This window comes from Meriones unguiculatus, chromosome 12 (genome assembly GCF_030254825.1).
Source record: "Meriones unguiculatus strain TT.TT164.6M chromosome 12, Bangor_MerUng_6.1, whole genome shotgun sequence".
NCBI lineage: Eukaryota > Metazoa > Chordata > Mammalia > Rodentia > Muridae > Meriones > Meriones unguiculatus.
The window spans coordinates 4501937-4514576 of record NC_083360.1 but is presented as its reverse complement, the minus strand read 5'-3'; positions in this window follow the sequence as shown (position 1 = coordinate 4514576).

Here is a 12640-nt window from a genome sequence, read left to right as displayed (position 1 = left end):
GTTAACTCTTTGCTAGGAGTGAAAAATACATAAGAAGGAGAAGCAGGGCAATCAGAGCACGTTATATTCTTGGAAGTAGTTGTCAAAGAAGAAAATTTATGAATACTCTGAAATAAAATGAACATCTTTTAAAATTATTCCAGGCACTGGGACCTCTGAAAGACTACCCATTAGGGTATCAAAGGAGATGCTAAGACTTTGGGCAGAGTTCAGGGAACCTTATCGAAGAAGGGGGAAACAGAAAGACCTGAAGGAGACCAGAGCTCCACAAGGAGACCAACATACCTGGGTTCTGGCAGAGACCAATACTCTAACCAATGACCATGCATGGAGAGGACCTAGACCTCCTGCTCAGATGAAGCCCATAGGCCTCTCAGTTTCCAATTAGGTTCCATAGAAAGGGAATCAGGTACTGTCTCTAACATGAACTCAATGGTCAGCTCTTTGATCAACTCTCTTTGGGAGTGGGGGCTGCAGTCTTGCCAGGCCACAGAGGAAGACAATGCAGCCAGTCCTGATAGACCTGATAGGCTAGGGTCAAATAGAAGGGAGGTCCTCCCCTATCAGTGGACTAGAGGAGAGGCATAGGGGGAGAAGTGAGAGGGTGGGTGGGGGCTAGGAGGAGATGAGGTGAGGCTACAGTTGGGATACAAAGTGAATAATTTGTAATAATTAATAATAAATGAATTTTAATTAAAAATATAAAGTTATTCCATAACCACAAATAAGGAAGTTAAACCAACCAACCAACCAAATTTTTTTTATAATTTATAATTTTTTTATAATTTATGAATAGAGAACCATTTATGGTTTTAGCATATGTACACATTGCCTAGTAAAGGCAAACAAAACATATTTATTCTTTCAAACTTCTATCATGTCTTTATAGTAAAGAAAGCCAAATCCTTCCATTCTAGCTTTTGAAAAAATAAATTATATTCTTTTCTTCATTTTATGAATGTGAGAGAGAGAGCCTGCAGAAGTACAGGTGTGTGCCCTAGCATGATTGTGGAGGTCAGAGGGAGACTTGCAAGAATCTGTCTTCCCTGCAGAATATTGGGAATGGAGCACATTTCTTCAGGCTGGGGAGCAAGTGACTGCTTTCTGAGCCATCCTGCTGCTCCTATGGTAGCTTTCTGAAAGCAGCAGTGCATTGTCATTATCAGTTTTAACCCACTGCACAGCAATGCATCATTTTTATTTCCCATCTTTTCCCTCTTTAATCTGTTACATCCAGTAAACAACATTGTATTCTCGGCTTCAATCATCCAGATTTCCATTGCTTTCCGTAAGGCTCCTTCTCTGCTATCTCTAGTCTAGTTCTTGCCAATTGAAAAAAAAATGACCAATTTTCTGATTGTTCTCTGCAGCAATTATCACTGTTTTAAGTGGCAAATCTACAGAATGCTTGTAATTGCTTTCTTATAATTACATATTTTATTATATTCTATGAGAGAAAAAATATTGTGTAGCTCTGCCAATAATTCTTTCTCCCATGTGTTGACTTTTTGACAAAAAAATGTGAATAAACAAATGTATTGATGAAATTAATACATAGAATCTTCCAGTTTAACTTAGGTTATGGCTATATACATTTTAGTAGAGACAAAAACACAAATATGAGCAACACAATTAGGTAAGGCTCATGCTTTAAACTCAGTAAACAGGGTTAGTCATTTATTACCTTTTTCTGTTTTCTCTACATGTCAAGGCACGGGTCCATCACTTCTTTAGAATTAGGCTATTTTTGTCTTAATTCTTTAATCATAAAATAAGTTGAGTTTATAAACATTTAACACTTCTGATAAGTCAAATTTAATTTTCCATGAAACGTCTTCTGAATAAGAAATATTGTACATTTTTTCTTGATAGATCTATCCCATAGTTTGCAAAATTCAATTTCAAAATGAAAATATGCTAATTTTAGAATTTTTGTCTTTTTTCTTCTTTATATTTTCTGGGCAACAATTGTTAATTGTTGTGATAAACCCCAATCATTAAAGGTTTACACAATTAAATGTGAGGATTAAACATTCACCAGTTCCCAGACTTAGAAATTAATCCAGGATGAGCACAAATTGAATTTACCATACAAGCTTCCCACTCTCCCAGATGTTCCGAGGAATCTCCGCAAACTCAGGGATTACCACTGACATATTGATTTGGTGGAGCTCATTCAGCTAAGGATGTCAGAATGAATATGGATATTTAGAGGGGTTAGACAAAAGGAAAAATCTGTAAATTCACCCTGAAATTTCTTATAGTCCATTGACTTCATTCTTTTTAGAACAGAGGTTTTGAGGTAGTACCCTTTGGCTTTGATTTTATATCAAATGATAGCTTTTTCTACTTTTCATTGAAACTATATAGAAATAAAATTTAGAGAAAACAAAAACTTTTTCAGGATCTATAGCTAAGGTAATTAAGAACCATTTACATTCTTGTAAAAGTCTGAAGAGATTAGGCTTGGAAGAATAGAATTCCCTGCAAGGATATTCTCAGGTTCGACAAGTTCTAATACAATGTGAAGCTGAAGAACTTTAAGGTCACCCTGACTAATGAGAAAGTCAATTATGTTATGTAAATAGGAAGCAGTTGAGAAAGAATAATCAATTGTATTTGATTTTGTAAATTAAGAATGTCTAGGTTTTCTCTTAGACATCAGTCACGATAAAAAAAAAAAAGGCACATGGTGCTTTGCAATTCTCTAAAGAAGGAATCAAACCAAATAGTAGACAGATTCAACACAAATTTTGCATGTAAGAGTTCCTCCTAAAACTATCACATCAAGTTCCTGGTCCTTTAATATAGATTGTTCCTTGCCTGCCTGCCTGCCTGCCTGCCTGTCTGTTTGGTTTGGGCAGCAACAGAAGCAGCAACTTCAATAACAAAAGAAACACACACACTGTCACACACACACACACACACACACACACACACACACAGGCACACTTTTCTAAGTTCTTAGACATGTTCTTTATCACAGGTCTGTCAGAACTAATGGGCTATGCCTTTACAAAAATCTCAATGTGCAAAATTCATTGAAGTATTCACATCTGGGACCTGTAAGATTCCTAATCATGAATTTTTGGTCATAATTTCAGTATTAGTATTTCAGTATTAGTATTTTCTTCTCTTGAGTAAGCCTTAAATCCTGTCATAAAGTTGTTGTTACCCCCACGGCATTCATGTTGCTATTGTCCCCATAGATATTCCTTGGCATACCTGTCATTACTGTATTTCACAAGAGAAACCTTTGTAAAGCCATTAATGACTTTTTCACCCTCAGAGACTCAGAAGAGTCTCTGTGCAGCCAAACCACCTGAAAGAACTAGAGACCCACTGAAGCAACCAAAAGGACCAGACAGCAGCCATAGGCTTGGCTCAATACACCAGAGCATCCTGAAAGCCAGTCTTGAGCACACAGCAAGTCTTGCAGTACCACCATTTTTGGACTTCATGATCCATCACTCAGGCTGGAGTTGACCTGGATGATACAATTGTATTTGATCCCTTACTGTTTCTGTAGGTAATGCCTCAGCTATAGTCCTATAAGAAACCTCAACAAAAGTCACTGAGTCTGTTCGACTTTGGTGGTTCCTTTGCTTTGATATGATTTTTGGTTTCCCATCCAGAAACAGTATAAAACGTGCTCAACAGCATTTATATGTAATTTTTCTAATTGCTCTTTAAGCTTGTTTATTTGTTTTTGGTGTGTGTGTGTGTGTGTGTGTGTGTACAAAAGCGCACACATGTGCTGATACCAGAGTGCACTAGATTGGCTTCTTGGAAATGTGGAAATTAAAGTATAAGGCAGAGGAGTCAATTTGCTCTTTCCGCCAAGCAGGTCCTAGTGACCAAACTCAGGTCCTTTGGCGTGGTGGCAAGTGCCTTTTTCTGCTAAGCTATCTCTATCTTACCAGTTTCTTCATTAAATTTGAAAGATGAATTTTTAGTAACTTGTATTTATCTTCTTTTATGATCAAGCTATTTACTTCCTTTTATGAAGAAAATATGTTACAATTGTGTGATATTAATTTTGTTTGTACTTTTCTCTGTAGAATTAAGTCTTCTGACTGCCTAGAAAATTGTGACTTGAAAAAATTCCACACTGCCAAAATAAAAACACATTATGAAGTAAACAGAGATATAGGCATTTAACAAAAATGTACCCTCACCTATTATTACATGAAGTGCCCCTGCACGTACCATTAAGACATATCTGTTCTGCATAAACTCTCTTATTTGAGTTTTTATAATAGGGAGCACCTGCTAGTCCATCTGACCTGGAGAGTTTCCTATAGGGCAGAAGTGCTGAGCTCCCCTGCACAGCACAGTTTGCCCCTCTGTCCTCCTTGTCTCTTGAAATTCAGCAGCAAGTCACAGGGCAGGGCAGAGACTCAGTGTCACCTTCAAAGTGCTCTAGGAACCAGGGCTGGTGGTGCACGCTTGCTTCCTCTGTGCTAAGCCTCACACTGGTACCAGAACAACTGTAGATATTAATTCATACCATCTACAACGATTTATTCTTTACATCCTTTCAAATCACAGTATTAGATAGTTACCATGGTTACTGTTGAGATTATTGTTTTGCTTTCACAGAATTTATGAAATATCAAAGCTACAATCCCTGGGCTCTACGATGTGGCAAAGAATAGTTGATTGTTCCCTAAGAATTTCCCATCCACACAGAAAAGGAAATTTTACATGAAAAACTAAATTTATCACAATAGGTAAATAAGAATGGAACATTTCAGACACATGAATAAAAGTAGGAGAAGGTTAAAAACTTTCAGGCAAGAGACAAATAAGGGAAAAGAAAAAAAGAACACTTTTGTGTTTTTGAAAACAATGAAAAACAATTCTATAGGGAGTAAGAAGGACAAAAAAGGAGGAGAGGAAAGGTTACCCTAATTATTGTTCCATACATTCAGTGTGTGAAAACTACTTTCCTTCCATATATAAACAAGCAGGACATAGGCAGCTGATGGAAAATTGTGACAAGTCATACCTTTATAATACAAGTAAGTGTTAATTCTAAAACCAGTATTGTGGAGCATAGTTCTAGAACTTTCCATTCTTGTGTATCTCTGTCATAAACAATAGATAAAGGAAACTTCAGTGTCATTTTGTTATAATCTATGACCACTATGGATCTGGGATTTATTTATTATTATTTTTTCCTTTTTTCCTCTTTTTTAAAGGCCAATTGTCAGTGGATTTATTGGTGCTGTAGGGCCTTGGTAATAAAATGTCGTTGCCGGTGCCCCTTTTGACATTTATGTCATGCCAAATCAAACTAGAGTTTTATTAAACCTTTCATGCTCACTGACTTTAGTTTATTAATTTATTCCTTTCTGTAATTTCAATATTTACAAAAGACACCTATTCAGTAACATTTCTTGATCCATAGCTAAACATTTCTTTTTTTTCTTTTTTTTTTTTTTTGTTAAAAAATGTTTTTCTGAGTTTCTGTATTTTATTATCTAGGTTCAGGTGACAAATCACAGGAAGTCCCAGTTTCATGAAGTTTTTCTATTTCATATAATGTTGGTGGTCTAGAATGACTTTCTGTTATTCTTAAAATGCTCAGCCCTTCCACTTCGGAGTTTTCACTAAGCACCAAGAGCCATGCTGCTATTTTCTGAATATGCAACTGTTGAAAAATGGCCTCCCTCAAGAAGATGCTGTCATGGCTGCTGGATGTGGTACATATATCTAAACGGGGGCCGTTTCTCCTCTTCTCCTTGTCCCTTCTCTCTGCTTCCTACCTTTTTCCTTCCCTCTTTTCCCCATCTCTTCATCCTACCCTTCTCTACTCCTACCCTTTCCCTCCTCTTTGTCTTCCTCCTTTATCCTCTCCTGCTTTCTGCTCTCTTTGAACGACACTTATATAATTGCAGTTACATGAGAAATATTTTAAATCAAGTCCAGTCCAAAAGAATTGCATGGAAAAATGTAGAAACTGAAAATTTTCGGATAGTATACTGTTCTGCGTGACATGATGAAACCTCGCGGTGTGCTCTGCCCTGATCGGAATGGGAACGGTCGGAATGGAAACGGTCCTCTGCCCGTTTCCTCCTACTGTGTGTTGGCTCGTCATTCGATAGCTTAATAATTGTCTTAGTTACAATTCTGTCCGCCAAAACGTCACCGTACTTCTAATTTCAATGTTTAACAATACTGAACCCAAGAATGTTATGTTTGGAAAAGAGTATACAATAAATAAAAACTGTGTGGATCTTTATTAAGATGCAAACTCTTTTACAAAGAAAAAAAAAGTTATTTTTAGGTTGCTAAGTTCTGTGGCTCTGCCTTGTTCTTGGGGTCTTTTTTCACTGGTCCCTCAGTAATAAGTGGCCATTTGTTGCCCCATGAGCACTGAGAGAAATAACCTTCCATGACCACTGTGGGGAGGCAGGTCAATTTCATACAGGGTAAAAGAGGGCTATATAGAATTTTGGGGAGGGGTGGCTGATAGTTCACAAATCTTGATGCACTAAGTGCAAACCCAGGTTGCTTAGGCACCTGTGGTGTCATCATTGGTCACCACCACTAGGCGCCCAGGAAAAAAGGACACCTGTCCCTTACCTCTCTCTTGCTCTCTTGGCCTTGCTGTTTCAGCCTCTCTCCCCTTTCTCTGTCAGAGCACACCCTGCCCCAATTCTGTTTCTCTCTTTCTCTCTCTGTCTCTGTCTTTCTCTCTCTGTCTCACTCTTTCTCTCTCTCTGTCTCTCTATCTCTGTGTCTCTCTCTTTGTCTGTCTGTCTCTCTCTCTTTCTCTCCTCTCATGGCTCACTTAGGCCCTAACTCTGTTCTGCTTCCCTTCCCCTACTTCCCTTCCCTTTAATAAATATCTCATATAAAATATGTTGTGTACAGGGCATCATTTTAAAATAACATTGGGAAGAGGGACTGCCTCAGACATAATCTGATTGGCCTGCTCTTTGATCACCTCCCCCTAAGGGGGGAGTAGCCTTACTAGGCCACAGAAGATGACAACGCAGCCATTCCTGATGAGATCTGATAGACTAAGATCAGTAGGAAGGAAAGGAGGACCTCCCCTATCAGTGGACTTGGGGAGGGGCATGCGTGAAGAAGGGGGTGGGAGGGTGATATCAGGAGGTGAGGAGGGAGGGGCTTATAGGGGGATACAAAGTGAATAAACTGTAATTAATTAAAAAAATAACATTGGTACATGACACAGGGAGCAATTCTATAGAGACACCATTCTCTTTCCTGCCTACGCACAGCAGCAACACTCTCTCTTCACTCTTACTACCAGAACCTGCCTATTCTCTCCACTGAAATAACAGTGGGGATATCCAGGGCAGGCAAAGGCCATTGGGCTAAGGGCTAAGGTACTGAAATACCTCCTCTGCATGAGGGTGCATTCAGGAGTCCCAGGGAGCTGGCTGAATGGGTTCTTATAGGGAGAAAGCGAGTTGAACCTGTAATGTCCCTAATGTCTACAAGGCATTCTTCAAGTAGGATGTGTGGAGATCTGGGCTCCCCAAGGCAGAGAAAAGAAAACCTCACCAACAAAGGGGGTCCTCCATTTTGCACTGAGATAAGGCTTTCTGGTAAGAGCAGACTGCAACCTTAGCAGGAGGGCTTCCTGACAATGTTCTACAACACAAGACGTGGGCAGACCACTTACAAGTTACAGCAGGAGACACTTAAAGCACAGTCACACACCTTATGCTAAAAGGAGTTTTGATAATAATTACCCTTCATTACTCTCTGTTTTAAACTGTTTACTGTATCTAGTGGTGTAGTTTGATGGTGCTGGTTCTCCTCCAGCATGCATAGCCCCTTCTTGAATTATAAAAGCAATCTAGTAGGGACGAAGCTTTCAGGTCAGAAGCAACTTGGTTTAATATATCCAGTTTCTGTTTCTCAAGTACGTAGCGTCTTCAGTACACAGGGTCTTGCAGTCAAGTCCTGTAGGTTAACCAGCAGCGTTAGCAATACACTGTAATGTTAAAGATATTGTTATCTGTACCTAATTATGATGACACTATAAAAACTTTGTGTGATTAACAACAAATATATAAATGCTTCTTTTACAATGTTAGTTCTAATCAGCCTGACCATATAATAACTTAGGGACATTTATATCTTTGTCAAATGTCATTTGGAATTAAGTGCAAAGAATATGGAAGGCATAGACTTACCTGCAAAAATACTGTGCATGGATATGCATAAACAGATGCAATTTCTAGGATGTAAAAATACTTATTTAATAACGTGTTTTGATTTTTAAATGTCTTTATTAACAATGTATTTACTTAAAATCATAAGCTCATATATGAAGTAGAAAAAAAATCTCATCGTTCATAGTAAGTTTACTCTTTAGAATCATGTTCTTTCCTTATTTTATGCTTAAGAGAATGAGCAGAGAGAATGAGGAGGAAGCGTGCCTTTACCTTTTTCCTCAGTTATCAAGGAGAATACAGTGCCCACAGATCTGTGGAGTGCTGAGCCATCAGAATTTGGTCTTTTATGCAGGCTCAGTTACATAAGCCAGTATAACCTAAGCTCCCATAGAATTAGCCTGCCTTTCAGAAGCCGCATATTTCTCTATACAGAGTAGTGGATTAAGGACGAGGCTGCTCTGGCCTTCATCCTGGATTTGTCATTCTTGCTTTTTGTGTGATCCAGGTCAGATCACAGGGCCTGTCTGCTTGAACATTCACAGCTGCAAGAAACAGCTGCGCTTCTGAAAGTTATACCCACTGCACGAACACTTTAAAATAAACGCCAACCTCCATACTTAACATGAAAGCAAGCACTGCTTCTGCAAGTTACTTACCATTTCCAGACTGCTTTTTTAACTTCATAAACTTTATTTTAAAAACCACTTGCAAAAAAACAAGGACACACCGCAATTAACCAAACCCAAAGCCTATGCATCTCAAACAACTTCTATCCAGTTTAAATAGCAGTTCCGAAGCTGTGTAGCTTCAAATTGGATTTTACTTGCAGTATTGCATATATTTCTCGCTCTTTTCCACCATCAAACTGAAGAACTCCATGACAGAATTGAAACTAAACAAACAAAAACCAAAAACTAAAAACTAAACAAACAAACAAACAAACAATAAAACCCCAAAACGAAACAATTTGCTTTCTAGTTTCCTTTCTAACACATGTCCATTGCCTGCACTCAGTCCTTTCTCCCTTTGGAATACTTAGCCTATTTTTCTGTGTCTTATCATTCATCTTTTAATTTATTCTTCACTCACACAATACATCCTGACCACACTTTCTCTTCCTTACACTCCTCCCAGTCTCCCCTCCTCCAACACATTTCACCTCTCCCCAGTTGACTCCTTTGTTTCTCCTCAAAATAAACAGGTTTCCCAAGGATATCAACGGAACAAGGCATAATTAATTACAACAATATTAGGCACAAACCTTCATATCAAGGCGAGATAGTGTAATCTGGTAGGAGGAAAAGCAATCCAAGAGCAGACAGGAGTCAGACATATCCATCCCCCCCCAACACCCACTATTAGGAGTTCCACAAAAACAACAGGATACCCTTACACAGCTCAATGCAGGCTCGGTGATTTCTACTTCGGTCTATTTTTGATGAACTAAATTACATGTCAAGTCCTGAGACAACAAATGCATTTCCCATAAACAGTTTTGAACTTATTGTTATGTAATATTTTAGTAGAGGAAGTGTAACTTTTTTTGATTGCTATTAATTTTGCCACATAAAGAGTTAACACATTAAATATGTGGTGATAGAGTTTTCATCTCTAAAAACAAGCGGCAATGTAAAATTTTATGCATAACTTTACAGTGGTCTTATAATGGCAAACTTTAAGGAGAAAAAAATGAAATAAAACACTATTCCAATAGGAATGTATGATACAAACACTTGATCAAGTTAGTTTCTGATGGACAAAGTTGGGCAGCCTTTGTTCCTTCCCCAATTAAACATGTTTATCATTTTCACACTAGTCTTTTCTATGTGGCATAAATACCACCCTGCGCTTAAAAGGAACAGTTAGTACATAATTTTGCAATTATAGGTATTATATGTCTGATATCTCTGAATGTCTTTGTTTTTGTCGGGATGAATATGCATTTAAGTAGTGTAGCAAAGATTTCTGCAATTTCGGTTTTGCATGTCTTTTAAATACCATCCTTATCACAATACTTCTGGATTGTCATGACTACTTTAAAGAATCATTTTGAAGATATATACTCTGCTATTAAACTTGTCAATAAAATGGAAACCACTTAATAGGAATAATTTCCAATTCATATACTTCCTATGAGTCCCCTTTATTTCATAGCAAAATCCTATCTAGTTCATATGGTTAGAATATACAGTACCCAAAGGCTACCCTTCTTCTTTCATCTATGAACCCTCTACCTAGTATTACGGTGTAACAGGCCTAACGGGCACACAAATACACATTCCTACACTCCAACCAGACATTTAATTTTGGTTCATTTCACCTTCTTAGTACATGTTTCCTTACAGCTCCTTTCCTACTTCAACAGTTACCTCACACCTTTTCTTCCAGCTTGCCAGCCTGACATTGCACAAGCGTTTTTCCTCCCTTCTCCATCTTGGCCTCCTGTGGCGGGAGAAAACTGTCTAATCATCATAATTTCACTCTACACTTGGTAGCTAGTTAATATATAAAATGAGTTGATTGTGAGGCATTAGTGCAATTACTGCTTTCCAGCCCAGGAAATGGCCACAGACAATTACCATGCCCAAACCAGCTGTATGACATCATAGTATATGGATTATGTGTTGAGCAAAAGTTGACTGAACTACTTACGGTTTGATAATATTTACTGAAAATATTTTAAAAATAACTGGATTATTTATAATCAATTTATTACAAACTTATAAATGCATTACTAATAACTTACTGTCAATCTTATGTCAATCAGTGATCACCTTTTTATATAATCTTGCTATCCATGAGGTTGGGCTCCTTGGGTTGTATTTAAATCTCTCTCTCTCTAATGACTTGTAAGACACCTAAGGAAACGACATGGTTTCCGTATCAGTGTGTCACTGGCCCAGAGTCTGAGGGGGGATTGTGGTCAATAGCACGCAGATTCTGCAGAGGCTCAAGAGCAAATATGTGCATAGGATTTCTTTGTTCAGCTCAAAAAAATTTAGACATTTTACTAGTTCTTATGATACATTTCTTAGAATTAATAACTGCTGATTAAAAGAAACTTAAACATGTATGCTCACGTAGGAAATAAGCTATAAATGAAGGAAATAACAGATTTTAACTCTTTGCCAGCTCTGTTACAGAATACATAAATATTAACAGACCAACAACTATAGGGGTAGGACTTGCTGCATTAGTTTTGACTGTTGCATCAGGTTACCAGAATTTGGAACATGACTCAAATTCCTAAACATCTAGATTTTACTCACTAAGGATCAGCGAGAGTACATGGTGGCTGCCAGTCATTTTTCACTTTTGACTAGGAAACTGTGCTGTTAAGGATTCTTCATGTTGGTGGTTAAATTCTTTTTCCCAACGGCTGTAGAAGTCTCGTTGTACTGTCTGAGAATGCTCTCAGATCCTTGGCATTACTCTTGAGTCACTGATATGTGCTGCTATCACAGCAAGGCAGACAGTCCGTGTAATAAGCAGGAGACTTCTGTTTCCATTTCTTACATCTATTAAATGTTCACCTGTTAGTTCACCCCGCATAGAATAACTCCCTTTCCAATTTAATCTACACCAATTAATGAGAGACATAAAGAACACTACGCCCACAGTCCATTTACAGTGTAAGGCGATGTTATTACAAGAGTGACATTCTGTTCTCATCATGTGCCAGCCAATCAACAGGAGGGTTTTCCCATGATTTATATACCACAGCAATGGAAATACAGTGGTGATGTAGGGATGTTCAAAGTCAGCTGCCATGTTGTAAAGTTTTACCACACTGACAGTACAAGATGTCAGAGAAAATCTGTAAACCATACTTAGTGAAAGTTAGATTTTTTTTGTGAAAAAAATACTATGATATTTCTTTATTTTACTTTATTTTCATTTTTAAAATTCTTTTTTTATTTTTATTTTTCTTATTAGTTACATTTTGTTAACTCTGTATCCCAACTGTATCCTGCTACCCCATTCCTTCCCCAATCCCACCTTCCCTTCCTCATCTCCTCCCTCCACTGAGAGGGGAGGACCTCCTTCCCTTTCATATGACTCTGTTTTATCAGGTATCTTCAGGACTGGCTGCAAAGTCCTCCTCTGTGGCCTAGCAGAACTGCTCCTCCCTTGGGAGGTGGGGAGGTCAAAGAGCCTGCCATTGAGTTCCTGTTAGAAATAGTCCTTGTTCCTCTTACTATAAGAAACCAATTGGTTACTGAGCTATCATGGGTCGCATCCAAGCAGAGGTTCTAGGTTATATCCATACATGGTCATTGGTTGAGTGTCCATCTCAGAAAAGACCCTGTGCCCAGATATGTTTGGTCTTTGTGGAGCTCCTATCCTTTCCACATCAAACTCCCCTTCTTTCATATGATTCCCTGTACTCTGCCGAAGGTTTGGTTATGAGTCTTACTATCTACTTTGAAACACTGCTAGGTAGAGTCTTTCAGATGCTTTCTGCGGTAGACTCCTGTCAT